Source organism: Ailuropoda melanoleuca, chromosome 2, assembly GCF_002007445.2.
Source record: "Ailuropoda melanoleuca isolate Jingjing chromosome 2, ASM200744v2, whole genome shotgun sequence".
Taxonomy (NCBI): domain Eukaryota; kingdom Metazoa; phylum Chordata; class Mammalia; order Carnivora; family Ursidae; genus Ailuropoda; species Ailuropoda melanoleuca.
In genome coordinates, this window is record NC_048219.1 from 157201048 (window position 1) to 157220494 (window position 19447).

At 42.9% G+C, this 19447-nt stretch overlaps 1 protein-coding gene across 4 annotated transcripts in view; it reads left to right on the forward strand.

Moving 5' to 3' along the window:
- The window catches only part of MYO1B (myosin IB), a 174364-nt gene that overhangs the window by 56400 nt on the left and 98517 nt on the right, over positions 1-19447 (forward strand). The gene's annotated exons all lie outside the window — the stretch shown is intronic.

Consider the following 19447-nt stretch of genomic DNA (forward strand, 5'->3'; position numbering starts at 1 on the left):
GGCTCAGGTCATGATCCTCTGGTTCTAGAATCGAGCTCCGCATCGGGCTCCTTGGTCAGCAGGGAGCCTGCTTCTCCCTCTGCCTGCTGCTCCCCGTGCTTGCGCTCACTCTATTTCTGACAAATAAATAAAAAAATCTTAAAAAAAAAAAAACATTCGTTAATGAAAAGTGTTTCTGTGTGTCTGAGAAGGCTCAGATTCCTAATTTCTAGATCCCTAATGAGAATTTATATCCCTTCTCACAAAATGCGCATCTCAGACTTGGAAGTTTATTTTGAAAAGTCTGTTTGCAATGCCAAGCACATTCATACCAGCATACATAGTTATTTCAGTGGTACCATCTTAAAGGGAAAAGTTTGGTTCTCAGCTAAATAAGTTTCTTCCTGCCAGAATGTTACAGGTCTTTGACAGGCCCTGAGAAATTCTACAACATCCTAGAAGAGATCCATTTCATCCAAAGGAATGGCACTGAGGCCTCAGCCCTGAAAATGATTTATCTAACACTTCATCCCCAACAGAGAGAACTATAGTTGGAACCCATGTGGGGAGCCCTATCTAGCGAGGGTATATTTAGGGTTGGTGGCCAGGGGCACCCCCTTTGTTGTTGAAATAAGAAGCATGGCCAAGGTCTGTTGCTGGGACTTGTTTGGCAGTAGGACAGGGTAGCTAGGGCAGAGGGAGATGTGTGGGAGTTTGTCTGAACAGGGATCAGCAAATACTAGTCCTGATCCAGTCTGGGGCAGTTAACAAAGCCAGAGATAATGGAAACAAGAGTTCCAGAGCAAACAGAGTAAAGTGTGTAGGGTCCCAGACTTAGGAGACTGGAGAAGCAAGAGTGTGTCCTGGGGCTGTCCTGGGACAGAAATCCATACAAAGGGGAACAGGCCCAGGTGTCCCAGCCCCGGAGGGACATGATGCTGCCCACCTTGTCCAAGATGTGCTTCCTTCCCAGCTCCAGCCTGTCTGAGGAATTCCAGATCCCTACATGGAAGTGATTCTTTACTCATTCAATCAGCTTTATTAAGCGTCTACAATATGTGTGAGGTGCTGTGGATACAAAGACGAATTTGTCCTTAGGGATTCACAGCCTACTATGGGAGAGAGACCAGTAAATAACTACAGGAGGGAGAGAACTTCCACGAGAAAGGTGGGAGATATAGTGGGGTGCCTGGGTGGCTCAGTCGGTTGAGCACCTGACTCTTGATTTTAGCTCAGGTCACGATCTCAGGGTTGTGAGATTGAGTCCCATATCGGGCTCCATGCTGAGCATGGAGCCTGCTTAAGATTCTCTCTCTCCTGGGGCGTCTGGGTGGCTCGGTTGGTTAAGCGTCTGCCTTCGGCTCAGGTCATGATCCCAGGGTCCTGGGACCAAGCCCTGCATCTCCCTCTCCCTTTGCCTCTCCCCCCAGCTTGTGCGCTCTCTCTCACTCACTATCTGTCTCTCTCAAATAAATCTTAATCTAAATAAAATCTTTAAAAAAAAAAAAAAGATTCTCTTTCTCTCTCTCTACCTCTCCCCCTGCTCTCTCTCTTTAGAAAAAAAAAATAACTTATTAAAAAAAATGTGGGAGATGTACAAAGAGCACGCAGCATTCCTGTTGAATTGCATGATTATTGATAGTGCCCCTTGCATTCCCAGAGGTGTCTGAGTTTGGGTCCCTGGTGGCTAAGGTGCTTGGGAGTGTCCGGGAAGGGTGTACAGCCCTGCGTGAAGAGCTCGAAGATGGGACAGTGGGAGTCTTGTAGGATTAATTTGCCGTATAGATAAGGAATAGGATTTTGGACCCAGGACATAATTGTGCCATCAGAGGAAGCAGTGTTGATTCCGTCGTTCAATATTTGCTACTTGAGTGCCTGCCGCGTGCCAAGCAGTAGTTCTTCAGGTACTGCGCAAAATCTCAGCCCTGTGGGGCTTCTGTTCTAGAAGGGAGAGAGACAGAAAGCAAGAGAAGCAAATAAAATAAAGGATGTTGTAGATGGTGACGGATGCTCTGGAGAATGGCGGGGCTTCCTCTCTGCTGCTCCCATGTCCGTAATTCCCGGTGTGGGGGCAGAGTGGCCCGTGTGGACTTAGGGAAGGATGTGTATTTAGGTGCACATCCCCAAAATTGGATTCTTCCTGCTCTTTTTCAGTCACTCACATTTACTGCTTTTATAAACGTGCTTCTGAAAGGTTTTAGGTGAAATTCGAATACCTCATTAGTGTATGGATTCATAGAGTAGCTGTTTTATTTTTAAGGTCATTATTTGTTTGTGTCCAGTTGTCCAGGCCCCTTAACTTGCTGGCACTGTGTTGCTTTGATCTGAACTTCCTCTTTAGGTGATGACAATTTGGGAAGCAGGTAGACCAGCTTTGCTGTGTGCTGACCCCCAACCCCTATGTTTTTTGCATTCGTGGTCCTTGGGTAGATGTGTTTACTATTATTTATTCGATTATTTATTAATTTGTTTTTAAGCTTTATTTATTAGAGAGAGAGTGAGAGCACGCATACATGTGCACACGGGAGGGGAGGGGCAGAGGGAGAGAGAATCCTCAAGCCGATTCCCCACTAAGCACAGAGTCTCATGCAAGGCTCCATCCCATGACCCCATGATCATGACCTGAACCCAAATCAAGAGTCAGATACTCAACTGACTGAGCCTCCCAGGTGTTCCTACCTGTGTATATTACTAAGAGTGCAGGTTTTTGGGGGGTTTTTGTAGTCTTGTTTTTTTATTCCTTAAACCTGATTGCTTAAAATGTCAACATTGAGACATTCACTTCTGCCTTCGTTTTCCATGTCCTTTATCTCTTGTTTGTTTTCAACCCCCATGGCCCAACAGCAGATGTTGTGCATTTTCTGACGCCAAATGTTTGTTTTTTTCTAACACCAGCTAATTCTCTGACACTGACTGGGTGTCTAATGATTCTCTTGAAGTCTAACACTATCCAGATTAGTGCAGATTCCCCAGGTCAAGGGCTCGGTCCTACAACCCAGCCCTGCTTTGGATGCCTGCTGCGAGTGGAGTGCCCAGGCACTCCCCACACTTCTACCCAGCTGATTACAAATTTGGGGGTTTCCACAATCTTGCTCAGGTTCAGTAATTTGCTAGAATGACTCCTAGAATTCAGAAAACACTTTATTTCCATCTGTTGATTTATTATAAAGGCGACAACGTAGGAATAACCAAATGGAAGCAACACATAGGGCAAACTGTGGGGCTGAAGGGGCGCACAGTCTCCACGCCCTCTCTGGGCATGCCGGCTTGCCAGCCCATCGCTCCTTTCACCAACCCAGCAGCTCCCTGAATCTCCTTGTTCAAAACTTTTTATAATCTAATCTGAAGCTCCTCCTTCCCTTCCTGGAGGTGGGGAGATGGGACTGAAAGTTCCCATGCTTTAATCAAGCCCTTGGTCTTTCTGGTGACCAGCTGGAATCCTGAAGCTAGCAGGGGTCCCACCATGACTCACCTCATTAACAAAAACTCAGGTGTGGGTGAGAGGCGCTTGTTATGAATAACAAAAAATTCCTATTACTCAGGAAATTGAAGAGTTCTATGCTAGGAATCAGACACAAAGACCAAATACATTTCTTGTACCACAGATGTGGACATGTGCGTACTTCCTTCTTGAGTGTTAGCTTCCTGAAACCAAGTTAATGTTGGGGTTTCTGTATGATGCCCTGGAAACCGGAATTAGTGGGCCTCCTTTTTCCAAGAACTATCTTAAGGGTAGTTCACCAGTTCAATTCAATAAACATTGAGTGTCCTAAAGACCCAACTGTCAGTTCCCCTCTTAGGCACCCCCTCCACATGGGCCCTGGATCCCATCCAGCCCTTCTTGTAATCCTTAAGGATCTCACTCTGCCATTATCTCCCTTCTCCACTGTATTCTCATCTCTTCCTTCTCCCTCTTCATTCCCACTGACGTACATGCTGTACTATTTCTTGTGATTCCGTGTCTCCTAGCTAGCACATCATTTGTTTCCCTCGATTACAGAACTCTGCAGAAATTGCATACCCTTGTCGTGTTGGACTTTTATCTCCTCACTTAACAAGAAGATCACCTGTGACCTCCGTGTTGTCACATCCAACTGTCAATTTTGAACCCTTCTCTTCCTTTAATTATCAGTAACATGTGATAGTATGACCAGTTCCTTCCTGAAACCCTTTCATAGAATTTGGCCTTCTGGCCTCCACACCTTCCTGTTTTCCCCCAGCCTGCTGGCTGCTCCATCTCTGGCCACCCCTGGATGAGCCTCTTCTCCTACCTCTGAATGTTAGTGCGTCCGAGGGCCTGGCTCTGGGCCTTTACTTTCCCCTTCTGTTGGCATTAGTTACAGGAGCCCATGTGGGCTGTATATACCCTCCCTGTGCTGCTGCACCCAGAATTAGGTCTCTAGCAGGACTTCTCCCCTGAGCTCCCAGCTGTTCAGCTACATTCACCTCTTCAGTATCTCCTTGGGTGTCCAAGGGGCATCTGGAAGTTCAGTATGTGTCAAACCAGACTTCACACTGCCCCACTCCCTCGCCTTGTTCCCATCCCAGCCTATGGCAGCACCATCTTTGGCTACTCATGCCACACCCTGTCTTTCTTTTCTCTCCCACCGCAAGTTCAACCCATCATCAGGTCGCGTTGGCTCTCCCTTGATATACCCAGTCTTACCACCTCCATTGCCGCCAACCTGTGTTGCTTAGTAATTGGAGGAGCCTCCTAACGGGTCCCCTTGCCTCAGGTCTACTGCTGTCTCCTCCTCCCACACCTCACCCCCCCAGCCATCTTTCTCTACAAATGTTACAGCTACTGGCTAAAGTGATTTTTCTTGCAGATGCCCATCATATTGTTTTTCTTTGCTGCTCAGAAACCTGTAGTGGCTCATGTGTGTCCTGCAGGGCCCCGCTTGCTGTGGGCACTGACCAACTGACTGATGTATTGCCTCCCTCGTCCCTGCTGCAGTCAGCTGGTCCCCCAGCTGCTCCTCTAACATGCCAGGCACTGCGTTACCCTTCTCCCGTCGAGGGGCTGATTTGTTCTCTCGGTCCAGTGAGGAAATGTCTTCAACAACAACAAAAAAAGATTTTATTTATTTGGCAGAGAGAGAGCATACAAGCAGGCAGAGGGGCAGAGGGAGAGGGAGAAGCAGGCTTCCCACTGAGCCGGGAGCTTGTTGCAGGGCTTGATCCCAGGACCCTGGGATCATGACCTGAGCCCAGGGCACATACTTAACTGACTGAGCCACCCAGGCGCCCCAGGAACTGTAATTGTTAGTGATGACACTGCGTAAAATAGCAGACCCTGCCCCAATCGTGCATCACCCCCTTAGACTATTTTACTTTTCCTTGTTAATCTGTATCTGACGTTTCTCTAGGTGTTCATTCACGGCTATCTTTATTCTTTGTCTCCTGGACTGGAATACCATTTCCATGAGAGCAGGGGCTTTGTTTATTTTGCATATCCATGTATCCACAGCAGTTGGAATAATGCCTGGCAAAGAGCAGCCACTCCATAAATATTTGTTGGGTGAGTGGATGGATGAATGAATTTGGGGGCCTACTATTTGTGTGCAGAAGCTGTGTGTAAAAGACACACATGGTCTTTGTCTTCAAGAATTTTCCAGGCTAGTTTGAGGGAGGAGGGAATAGCTACATAAATGGGTCATTTTAATATAATAGCATATTTGTAATGACAGAGAATAAGTTGGAAGTACAGAAAAATTGGTGGGTTCAGGGATTCTGAAGGCACGACCTGTGTTGAGTCTTTCGGAAGGAATTCTAGAAATAGGTGGCCACTGTGCTATAGGAACCAGCTATGGAGAAGATAAAGCAAAAAGCCATTCTGGGCTATGGCACAGTGAATCAGGAATCTCAGGAAGGGGGGAAAGGCATTTGCGTTGAGTTGATAGCTACATGTAGAACTTTTTTTCATTTTCTAAATAAAACATTCAGATACCAGTCTACTTGGGTTCTTGGGGGGATTGAAAGATTATGAAGGTTACTCCAAAGTAATAGGAGGAGAGTTTGAGGTGAGGGTGACACTTAAAATTACAAGCTTATATGTATGGAAAAATTATCATCTTGCATTTTCAGTCACCAACTGGAAAAAATTTTTAGACTTGCTAAATATGCCTAAATATGTATGTGTATAAATGCAATGTTTTAGTGAATGAGTGGTGAATGACTGAATGTAGAAATGACTTATAAGTGGAAACAGATGTTAATTCATTAGGTTTTATGACAGAACCTCTGGTTGCTATTGGTGATGAATCAGATGATTCAGGAGGAAGAACATGTGATACTATCAGGATCAATATACTGATTTGGGGCCATTGTTGACTTCTGCAAAGGATGCACACTGCTCTGGATACGAAGCCCTTCCCTTAAGACAGTGGTCAGTATCTGGATGCATGGGTGTTCAGCTTGAGGTCTGAAAATTATATCCTCACTTACATTAGGAACATCCTAAGCCTTATGGATGGCTTAGCCTAACTAAAAAAAAAAATTAGTGATAGAGGAATAAATTAGAATGTATACATTTTCTACTAATCTTTTTCCTTCAGTCCACCTCAACAGCAAAAAATTAGAAAGCACCTGGAGGGAAGGAGGATTTGGCTGGTTTCCTTTGGGAAATGCATGTAGGGATATGCTTTAGGTTGCCTTCTTAAGACCTGAGATCGCCATCAAAGGGGTCCATTCCCACTTCCATATTCTATTTTCATGGAGTATGCATCTCTAAGAGCTCTTGGATATTTCTTTAGGTATTGCTGGTTTTTAAACGCTTGCTTTGATTGCTTTCAGAAGACATTTTCATACCTATGTACCCTCCCTTCCATTCTGTCCTGCGGTGTTGCTGCCGCTTCTGTCTGTATTTATAATTACCTTGGCCATTATTAAGAGCAGAGGCTTATACATAATTTGCTCATGTGAATAACATTATGGATAAAAACCAGGAAGGACGTTGAAAATGGCAAAATTCCCTCAGAGGTCACAGAAATGTATTAAAAGTGTTCCTGAAGTATCGAGACGTTAAGACATAACTTACGAAGTGAACACGTGTGGCTATTTAAGACTACGTGTTGCGGATGAGTCATTGGTCTCTGGTTACTCATTACCTGGAACGCGGCTGTAAGGAGGAGGAAGTGTGGAAATGTGTACGAGTGTTTGTTGGGCATTGTTCCTAAAACAAACAGAAACCACTATATAATGCTCTGCATATTTGCTTCCTTTTCATAATGTGACATAATTTTCACCATCATAGTATTGTGTCTGTGATTGTGAATGCCATTCTTTGCCTTGCAGGCACAGTTAAAGTGGCATAAATGAATCTGAAAACTTGAAAATCCCTGTCATTTTTTTATACGTAGGGACTTTAACTTTTCTTTGGGGTTTGTGTATATCCGGCGTGGATCTTGAATAGGACTTTTACAATTAAAATCAGTCCTATGTGAAAATTTTGGCTGTGGAAATGAACAAGTGGAGTTTGAGTCAAGTTGTGGCCGGTGACCTGTTGGTTGTGAGCTCTCTTTCACTTGGCTTCTTCTCACCTGCTCCACTCTTTCTTTCATTTCTCCTTCTCTCCGTTCACCCTGGCCTTGCATTTTGTTACCCTCACTCCACACTTCTCCACATCTTCACATCCTTCCCGTCTTTTAAGCTGTAGGAAGGGTACACCTGCATTTCGAAGCTTCTTCCCAAAAGGTCGTTTCATGGCCCTAACTAGGCATATTTTTCATAGCATGCATTATGTCATAATTATATGGCCTGGTATTGTGCGCTGTCTTATATGTTTCATTAATTGTTTCCTATTTGTGGGTTGGATTTATGCAGGAGGAGGCATCTTTTGCACAGAGACTATACATTATACTCATTTTGTTACCTTAAGATCAGTGGTCTTAAAATCCATCAGGTATGTTTGCTTATATACAGTTAACTTCAAGTGGTACCACGGTAATGTACTCTGTACATTATAAAACATACACAAGTATAGGGGAAAAAAGATGAATAAAGACATAAAAATAGAAGTTCCGATATTTTATTTCCATACTCCAGTGGTTCATCTTGGGCATGCCCTGGGCCCAAACCTCACTTTGGAGGCCTAGTGTTCAGTACATGTTAAGTACTCAGGAAATACTTTTTTTTTTTTTTTAAAGATTTTATTTATTTATTCGACAGAGATAGAGACAGCCAGCGAGAGAGGGAACACAAGCAGGGGGAGTGGGAGAGGAAGAAGCAGGCTCATAGAGGAAGAGCCTGATGTGGGGCTCGATCCCATAACGCCGGGAGCTGAAGGGAGATGCTTAACCGCTGTGCCACCCAGGCGCCCCAGGAAATACTTATTTTTAACCTGCAGCAATTCTGTGCTGGTTGCTAACAACATTTCTGGCTGTCCAAGTGAAAATCAGAATTATAGCCTGAATAAGGTGGGTTCTGCTTGGATGACAAACCCTTACATCTCAACATAGGACACGTGAAGATTCGTTTCTCACCGATGGTGCAGTCTGATGAGGATCAGATGTATTTCCTCAGAGGCTCTCCTCCACGTGGTTGACACACATCCAAGCTGCTTTTGTCTCGTGGTTGTAAGAGCTGCAACACGTGGCTTTTAGGTTTGCTGTGGTAGGTGAAGAGAGAGCATGGCCAGGCCTTACTCTCTGGTCAGTGCGCGGTCACATGAGCTCAGCCTAACTGCAGAGGTAGCTGGGGAATACATGCTTCCTCTGTGCCCGGGGAGGGGAGTTGGTGCTGGGATTTAGTAAATCTGTTCCAGGGCTTCCTGTTTGCTGGAATCGCAGTACCGTGTAAAGTATGCCTCTGCATGAATTTAAACACGCGGTCAGTAATATAATTTCGAAAAGAAAGCAGGTCCTGTTAAAGTACTTTCAAGTATTTTTTCCTTGTCATGACTGTAATTACAGTGTGTTTTCACATTTCCACTTTAATCTTATTTGAATACATTTTATTAAAGATTTTTTCTCTCTTTTTAATTTTTATTTATTTTTTAAGTAATCTCTACACTCAATGTGGGTGAATGCATTTTAAATTATAAAAGTAAAACTGTTAGGGGTGCCTGGGTGGCTCAGTTGGTTAAGCATCTGCTTTTGGCTCAGGTCATGATTTTGGGGTCCTGGGATCCAGCCCTGAGCCCGGCATGGGGCTCCCTCCTCAGCTTTGTCCCCCTTCCTCACTTGTGTGTGCTCTCTCTCTCTCTCTCAAATAAATAAATAAAATCTTTTTTTAAAAGAAGTAAAACTCTTCACTCATTTTTCATGTTTCTGTTATTCCTTTTTTTTTTTTCCACATTGCTGTTTGGCATAGAAACTAGTCACTTATTGGTTTATTATGAAGAAAGTTTTTCAGTAGTGTCACATTTCATTGTCCTTGTTTACAGGAGTAGTTAATATATGAATATTTGATGTGTTTAAATGCTTTGATAGTTTGTGGCAATATATCTATTTTTGGTGCAACTCCCATATTATTGATTTTCCTTGAACCAATATGTTTACTGGGAGTTTTAGAAAATTTGATGCTGACCTTGTCTGTATTAATTTACATATTCATCTATTGGGAATTGTGGCAAAATAGTTCTAACCAGCTTTGAAATTTAAGCCAGTGCAATGTTAATTTTTTTGGAATCAACTCTTTTCAGATGGGGGGTGAATAAATAAAACTGCATTTCCCCCACAATGGGGAGTTAAGCTGTGCTTGAGGACAACTTAGTTAATTTCTTTTTGCAAGTATGGATGCAGTCAAAGATGGAAGGTGAAGAAGTATTAAAATTTTAGAAATGATTACAGAATAATTGTAATATTATTGCTGACCAACAGATTTTAATTTTGAGGCGAAAATCTTAATTTTCATGATGAGAAAGCCAAAACCCACCTCTTCACCCCTCAGTATAATGTCACTCAATATAATTTCATCTTATATAATGTAGATAATATGTTACTTCTGAATTTTACTTCCAAATTTATACCAGTCATTCTCTTGTTAATTTTGGTCCTGATCAAGTACTTGTAAATATATTTGAAGTATTTCCTTTATATACTCTTCTTGTATCCTCTTACCTGGAAAAATATCCCTGTTTTTGTAAATAGTTTTGTTGAATATAAAAAGCAAGCTTTAGTTTATATAACTCTATGCATTTATTAAAAGGCGGGTTATCTTATGTGTACATATCGTGTTTTACCTACAATACAGTATCTCCTTTTGGGAATAGACTAAGTTTTCTCTTGTCTTTGAATGGTACAAGAGTGCCAAATTAAGTATCCTGCTCATTGTCACTATTAATATTTGTAGGTCAGTGTACCCAAAGGTGTGGTTAAAAATCATTGTCAGCTAGCTCTTTGAAGGCATTAAATAGAGCACTGAAGTATCATGGATAATCCGAATAGGATTCTGTTTAACTATTCAGCCGATGCACACTTGGATGTCGGGAGCTTTGTACTCACAGTTGTCTCTGTTTGGGATGCCCTAGCCCCTCAACCTCTGTGTGTGTGGGTCCATCAATCATCTACCTACCTACCTATCTCTGTATGCCTTTGTCATTTCCACATGTCCTTCTTCCTCACCTCCTTCAAGTCTTTGCTCAAATGTCACCTTCTCAGTGTACCCTTTCTAAGGGTCACAGCCTGCTCCCCTTTCCCCCTTTCTGCCCTGTCCCAGCACTTGCTCTTCTCTGTGCCTGCTTTAGTTCTCTCCTCACCACCTTCCAGCAAGCTGTACTTTACTTATTTTTTTTATTGCCTGCCTTCCCCCCACACCTCACCCCATAGAATGTTCAGTGTATTCCCAGTGCCCAGAACAGCGGCTGGCCCATGGCAGACCGTCTGTAATATCATTTACCTAGATCCAATAAGCCTTAATCACATGTGAAAAAATATCTCATGTTCCAGGAATTCATATCAAGAGATGAAGCCAAATTGTAAAGACTTTGTCTTAGCTTGATATTTAATGACTGCTGCAAGAAAAGGGAAAGAAAAGGGGGTGGAATTTCAAGTAGTATAATAAAATTTTAAAATCCAGGAAACAATTCCTTTAAATATTCATAGTGGAGAATGGAAAATAATAAAGTTATTCAAGTATGAGATTTGAGTATATCTTGAGACTATTACAGCTAAATATTCACAGATTAACTTGCACTGTCAGTACGATTATTTGTGGTGTTTGAGTTGTGGATGTGAACAAAGAGTTTATGAATGGGAAATATTTAATTCTAGGGTTCCTTTCAAATGTAAAATTCTATGGGTATATGATTCTCTTTTTTTGAGAAATGCATGGTATATTTTAGGAAAACAAATCATTAGACTTTTTTTTAACCTTAGTGAATGAAAGGTTTGCTTAGCTCTGTAGAATAGTTAATGGGGCATATGTGGGGACATTTCATTCTGTAGAGTTTCTAAACGAGAGGTCATGGTCTACATTAGAGTAATCAAAGATTACTACAAATCTAGGCCTGAAGCTTGGTTTTGCCCTTTTCCAGCTTCACTGTCAACTGGGCATTTGTGACAGAGACTCTTCTAGAAACTTGGAGATATAACTGAGAGGCCTTATTTGCATTAAAAAGAAAGCAAATATTTTCCAATTCCCTTTTTAGAGATGACTCTCAAGAAATAAATCTTAACTGTTTTTGAGTTATCGGTGGCTGAGAGTTGGCTTATTTACATTGGAGATCTCAGTGAACGGAACAATACATTTTCATAACCCTATGCTTCCTTTTTAGTATCTCCACAAAAGCATATAAGGCGCAAGAATCCTCTCAGAATTAGCCAAGAAAGGAGAAGAGTAATGGATTTTTGCAGAAAAATTGAGGAGGTTTGAGGTGGTTGGGTGAGGGACTAGGGGGTAAAACAGAAAACTAGGAATGTGCAAATAATTTCAATAGCTTCAGAATCCATGTCAACAGTCATGCATTCAGAATTCCTGTTTCCATGACATGTGACGGGGCAAAAGCCCTCCGAAGTTTCTCTCTCGACTCAGTGTTGCTATAATTTATTCTGCTTGACACTGAAGACTTGTGAATAGTTTTGAATGTCAGAGTTTTAAGTGAATAAATGAGAAATTTCTGAGAAATTGCCTTTCTTAGCTATGCTTATAAAAGGGCTTATATATTTTGAAGCAGATTTATCCGCCTGTCATCTACCTACCTATCTATCCATCCATCAATGTATCCTCTCCCCCCACCAAACAAACAAACAAAACCCAAAGAAGAGCTGTTACTGTTTACATGGAGTTTAGTTACACTAATTGTGTTATTTGTCTTTTTATAGTTCAAAAATGTGTGCGGAATGTGATGGCAGCTAGTTATTATATCCCCCCCCACCTTGAAAATTGACAGGAGACCGCTTACTAATTTATAGCCAATATTATAAAATGACTAGCTTTTTTTAAAGGCAGAGTAAAGGAAACAGAAAGTAAATGAGACCCAAGCAGAAGTTAATACCATCATGTCCTGTATGGTTATTGAACTTGGATTTCCATTTCCTGGTAGTCAAAACCAAAAGGAGAATACGATCAGTTACAAAATTATTTTTGTAATAAGATCAAAGCGCTTGAGTTGCTCAGGAGAAGTAAAGTTCGCCTTACCAGTTAGATTTAAAAGAAATTTCTCTTCTGGGACAGAGGATGTAAAGAATGTCATCTTGAACAACACCTCTCAAAATTTCCCTGCAGAAAATAGAGTAGTGAATTTTGTAGAGCTGCTGCTTAGACTGCTTCTCTGGAAGCTCAGCTCAGCTGTGCCACTAAAGGACGTAGTGCCCAGAGCACGGGGGCAGAAGAGGAAGTCCATTAGGGTATGTCAGCCAGTGGTCGTCATCCTTGGCCGCTCAGTAGAGCGCAGAACTGACTAGATTCTGTGGACTGTGGGGCCCTGAGGAACAAGGCATCGACACCCGAGGTGCTTCCAACATGCATCCAAGGTTAAGAGCCACCAGTGCAAGGACCTAACTTACTGAGGGTTTGAGTTGATTGAGGGAATGCAGGGAGCAGGGAGGTTGCACTTTCTCCTTCCCGTGATAACTTCTGTGACAGTTTTATATGTTCCCTTTATTTGTTTTCTGTTTCCTCATAAGTGGGTTTTGAATTAAAGGTGTCCCGTAGGCATTTAGAGGTTGTGTTCTCTGGAAGAGTCCCAGAGTCCACAGTCTCTGTTGTCAAGAAAAGACAGAGCCTTAATTTTAAACCCACTGAGTAATAGGTGGGGCAGTCATCATTTTATGGAAATTGGCGCAGCAAACCGAGACTTGTTTGAATAGATGGCCCCCTCCTCTCTGTAGAGCTGTGGCCCGGAAGACGAGATAAATGGAGAATTCTCTAGACTGGCACAAGTTTACGATGCTGATTAGATAATTGCATAGGGCAGAGGGATGGTCCCCGTCTCCAGGCCCATCACCCACCTGGGGACTGATTGCGGTCTTGGGTATTTTCTCGTCAGTGGGGTTTTGACGTACACACATAAGGGAGAGCAGTTTTATATGTGCATGCACAGGTATGTGTTTTCTTTTTTGAAACCTTAGCACTAAGGTGAGGAACCATAAAACATTTTTAGGAATCAGAATTCCCTGTTCGAATGACCATTTACACAGATTGCAGGGAAATCCTCCTCCATTAAGTGTTTGGAGTTCTGAGACCTCCTGAGAAATGTGTCTTTGTTCCAAATATTGCAGATTATCTTCTCTGTCACTAAGCCTGCTGTTGGCGTATAGAAAGTGCCGGCGAGGGTCATTGGCATATTCTAGGACCTGTCAGTAAATGGGTTGGAGTCAGTAGAGCGCTAGATCTCAGTGGCGAGAAAGACACAGGGAGAGGAGCAGAGGGCCATTGCCACGGGCTTTCTAGGTGTTTTTACCCGTTTGAGTTATGAAGATTTAATGTGTGAAGACTTTTTGAAGATTTATTGGTTTATGCATCTGACAAAAATGTTGAGTGCCCCACCTCTGCGAGTCCCAGTGATTTTCTTGGTGCAGAAAATCTGTCCTGTAGAACATAGATTGCGGGACACTAACTCAATGCCTTCTTCCAGGGCGAAGGGTTTTTGTTTGAGGGGCAGAAGGGGTCTGTGATGAGTGTGACTCTTAAAAGGCCGTGGTGAAGGAAGAGGCTTGAACCTGAGGGTCTGGAGAGCAGAGACAGACTCATTTTCATTTTCACACCGTCTGCGGCCAGGCCAGTTCCTGGCAGATTGATTGTGGGCACTCCGAGGCTAGTGGCTACCACACTTGGAAAGGAGATGAAGGATAAACATGATCATTTGCTCAAGGGGAACTGACAAGAGTGCCTGTAAAACTCTTTTGGGAGAAGAGAGGTCATATCAGGTGGGTCTCTAGGAAGGGTAGGAGCAGGATAGTCTCAGCAGCCAGTGCTGGAGATGACTCATTGCTTCTGCCTCTTAGTTTAAGAACTGGCAAGGATCTGGAGTGTTACTAGTGCAAATATAATCACGCTTTGCCTTTCTGAAGCAGAAGGTTTTAGGTGATCATTTGCCTGTGTCTTCAAAAAGAACATATACAGATCAGCATTAGAGAGAATTGCTGAATACTAAAACATAACCTAAATGAAGAATTTCAGCTAGCAAGGGTAAAGTAGAATCCCGTCTCTCTGTAACTTTCTTCTGTGAGTATTTTAAATCTGCGGAGCTCTTTCTTGTAAAGATATGAATGTGCACTGACATACGCATACTGGAGTAACATTCCTTTTGATTTCTCCTCTGTTAGTTTTTTTTTTTTTTTGATAAATAGTTGGTAAGCACACGCAGACTTTGAAAACACCATAAATTGATTTTGTCAATTCCTTGCATGAATTGAGAAAAAAAACTGTTAGGATTCATTACAGAAATTTATTCTGAGCTTATACCATATGTCAGGCATGGAGATGGTGAGTCATAATTCTTGCTCTCAAGGGAGAGAAACTGTAATAAAAAAGTCCCAAAATAAAAACACTATATGCTAGGGATTTAATAGATGTATAAAGGGGGTTTTATAGGTATAGAGGCAGAGAGCTCCTGGAGCCAGGGGAATCACCCAGGACTTCCAAGGGAAGAGGGTATTGGGTGGGGGCAGTGGAACAGAGGGGACCCGGCAGGGAGGTGAACCAGAAAAGAGAGCTAGACCCGCTCCTGGAAGGAGCCTTGCTTGCTTTTTAACGTGTAGCACACCCGTGAGAAACAAAGCTCCTAGAGACTGGATTCTGTGCGAAGACCTGCCTTACCTTTTACCTCTCTGGGGAAGCAGGAAGGAAGTCTTTAAGTTCAAGATTTTGCGTTAAAGATAGTAGCTTGGCTTGAACTTGTATTCGGTAATAAAAACATCCACTGGCTCTGCGTAGCTCTCAAGGACCCAGTATTTGTATCCAGAGTGCCTTAGGCATAACCGGTTCTCATCAGGGTCTCTCGCCCCTACGCAGCTGATGTGGGAGGGCTGCTGCGGGCTCTCAGGACTTTATTCTAGATTCTCAAAGTTTGGTCTCTGCCTTTATCAGTAACTTTTTCCCGCTGCAGACATCTGGTAATAAATACTACCTGCCTGCTTGCAGATCCGAGTGTTCTTGCTCTCCAGTAAATACGTGACCTGTGTCAGTGCATTCGTTTTCTTGTGGCCACCTTGCCGACAGAGTGACGTGGCTTAAAGTACTTGAAAGCAGATGTTTGAGTGCTCTGTCTTTGAGGTCACCTTGGAGCCGTGCTTTTGTGGGATGGAATGATGAAGGAGTTGGATCAGACCCCTTGGGGAATGGCAGGGCACTTCCTCTGGATCAGCGCTGAATCTTCTTGCAGCAGAAGCGTTGCTGTTGCATCATTTCCTGTGAAAAGTGCTCGACCATGCTCTGCGGGGGTGGGGGTGTTGGGGAGCCAGGGAAACTTGTCAGGGAGGGAGTGACCCATTCACATTTTAGAAGGAGGACGGTTGCAGGAAAGCCAGCCTGCGGCTCGAGTGGCATATGGTATTTTTGGCTCACCCATTCTTATGTGGCCACTTTGAAGCCATTTTAGAAAGGCAAACATTTGAACATTTAAAGAAACAACATGTAGAAAACAGTAACTGCAGTGCAGAACAGACCCCCTGGCATCTTGAGTCTTCCTTACCTTATCATAGAGTCTTTCCCCTTGGGTGGGGACCAGAACTGGGGTAAGGGAGGGAGTGGGAGGGAGAACCATCTGGAAGACACACCCAGTAAGGAGTAGTCATCCTTTGTTCACCACCCTGGGTCTTCTCAGAGGGGGCTGTCAGTCATCCCAAACCCAGAGTCTGCTCTTTGGGGTGAGGGATAGGGTGGGGTGGGAGGGGTGCGGTGAGGGGGTGACTCTTATCTCCATGATCTGATTTGTGGTCCTCTGATTCCCCCACTTCAATCACTGAGTCTCTCTCTCTTTTTTTTTTTTTTTTTTTAAGATTTACTTGTTTATTTTAAGGAGGGGGGGAGAGAGAGAGAAAGGGCACAAGAGAGGGAGGGACAGTTGGAGAGAATCTCAAGAAGCAGACTCCCTGCTGAGCGCAGAGCCCAACGTGGGGCTCAGTGTCAGGACCCTGAGAGCTTGACCTGAGCCAAAACCGAGAGTCGGATGCTTAACCAACTGAGCCACCCAGGCACCCCAATCACTGAGTTCTTTTTTTAAAAATCAAGACAAGGATTTGGCTGTGTAATAATGGGCTCATTTGTTTTCCTTATGGAAATCCAGATGAAAGGTTTCTGCATTTTGTCTATGTCCTGAATTCGCAAACTTCATTTGAATAGATTTTAAACCCCATATTAAAACCCTGGAGGTGCGGGAGGGGGGGAGCCTATGGGTCACTAGGATTACTTAAGTTCAGTCCAGACTCCTGGGACATTCTCGAACACATGTGTAACACTTCTCTCTGATGCCTGAACAATAGAAGTGTGCAATGCTTAAGATTGAGAGTACTTCACAGAACCATAGCTTTGGAAGACAGGAATCCTATAACCTTGCTTTGAGCTTTCACAAATTTTTCTTTACAGAAGCAAGCTTTACTAAACTTTGTTACAGAAACACATAAAAACAAGAAGTCAAATCTGGCTGTAGTGAGGCCAGGATTAGGAATGGAGAAAAAGTCATGATATATAAATGACATTGTATTTTTTCAGTATTGTATCAAGATGGCTTGTGAAAATGTCTTGCCAGAATATAGACCCCTTTAAGAGTTACTGAAGCTCAGGCCAGGAATGAGGAACTTGTCTAAGGCAATAAAAAACTGGTGACGGGGAGGAGACGAAGGGGTGGATTTGAAAGGTATTGGGTTCCTGGATTAAAGAGTCAAGCAAAATTTTAATTCAAAAAATTTTTTTCCTGATACTAGTATCCCATATGCCTCAGAGAAAGGTTTTGTTGTTTTTAAGTAAGCCGCATAGACCAAATGACTTGTCCTCACATGACTAGATTATTATCTAGTTAGATAGTGCATGATTTCTCTACACTGAGTGGGTGGGGGTAGGGATGATATCATTGTCTTCATCTGCCGGACACACAGAATGCTCTTATTGAATAAATGACTACTGAATTCTCTTAAAATTATTTCCAAAATGTTTCCTTCATCATGGTATCGTGATGTATGTTTAGCTAATAACCGAAGTCTTATTATAATGATAATTATTATTTTTACCTATTCACTTCCCTTTCTCCATAATAATGTATGCAAACCCAGATGTTTCATTGCGTATTCACAGTGGGGTGTGTGTGTGTGTGTGTGTGTGTGTGTGTGTGTGTGTACATACATGTATCTACTTATTATCAGGCATCTTGTTCAAATTTGTTGATTTCATTGAATTTTGCATCTACTCATGAAATGGTGGCAGATCTCGCTTCCCAAAATGTGAATTGATTTGTGACTTTGATTCTATAAGGTAAACATTCAGACTTAGCCCCCACTGGCCTTTCAGTACTTTATCGAGTAGCCCGCTCCATTTCAGACACCTTTCGCGGTGCCCTGTAAGCCTCCTCCGCACAGCTCCGTAGATCGGGAGCACAGACCAGGGCTGGAAGAAGTTGGTAACAACCTTCCACTACTGCCCACTCCCTCTCCTCTGTGCATTAAAGAAAGAAAGAAAGAAAAGAAAGAAAGAAAGAAAGAGAAAAAGAAACCGAAGCAGTGTGTGCTTGGGGTTCCCGTTCCAATGCCATCACCGTCTGATGCCTTCTGTGATAACTGCAGCCAGATTTCTCTGCACTTCTTCAGTACCTGGTGCGGAGAAAGGTCCCCAGCACAGCATCTTCTGTTGTGGACGAGCATCCCTGTGTCTCTCGCTTCTGGAGGAAGGCTGGGGCTCAGCTTCGTAGTGTCCTGCGTACATAGCAGGCACGGAGGGGCTATCCAAGTTAAATGACACGGGTCTGTTTAAATGTCATAAACCTGAAAGGTTCACTTCACTGTACAGACTTTGATGCAAGGTACCTTAGATCGGATATCTGTGCCAGGCTCGACAAAGACACGCAGAGTGACCTAGGAAGTGGCACATCTTTAGGCTTTAACTCAGTAAGGAACATCTATCTGGAAAATCAGCATCTTCAGAATTTGAAATCATTCTGTTTACTCTAATGAATAAAACATGAAGTCCTAAGGGTAATGAGGAAGGTCTTTGAAGTAACATCTCTTGGGATAAGTATTTCTAGGATTTGTAATAAAGTCATAAAAACGGACTATGAAATTACTTGGAATAATCTATTTTTCCAAAAAGCTTGGAAACAGTTGTGTTGGGAATTTGTTTAAATTGTGTTTACCTTGAGCAGGAAAGGCTATTTTAATAGACTATAACTGTGTAATTATTTTTATGAGAATTGGGTGATAAAAGTTGGGTGATTGTTAGTATTCTTTTGTTAAAAGGGATACTAAAAATACTTAAAGGGCTTACTGAATTTGAATTAAAAGCCCAATTGTCTCTTTGTTCTTTCTTCCAAATCAGGTGTGTATTGTTAATTTCTGCACAGGGGAAATAACATAATTTCCTCCTTGCCATCTGCGTCCTCCCAGCCTCTGTCCTTGCATATGCCATGGGGGTCAGATTTTGCAGCTTTCCATGACATACCTTTCTCAATAAAAGTCATTTTTTCCTTTTCTGAATGTTTTTAGGAGATGGCTGATGTGTTAATTACCTTCTCCCACCTCCATTTTGGGAGACTTCAGTGTCTTTCCTGTTAGATGTTAAGCTTCTAGAGGATAGATTTTCTTAATGATTGTCCTCAGAACGCAAACAGTGAGTACGCGATGCCTTTTCTCTCATGGGTGCCCATGAACTCCCTGGGAACCCCAGCCTTGCGAATGTTCTCTGTCCTCCACACACTCTTCCATTTTGCTTATTAGGGGATTGATTCGATCTTGAAAGGTGGAAGCCATTCATTCTTCATTAATTTGTGAGGTAAGGCCCTGCAGCAGCAAACACTGATGACGCAGAATCAGCCTCTTAGTTTCTGGATGCTTGCCAGACCCCAAGCAGGATGCTGCGCCACTGGAGGGCTTTCCCCCTG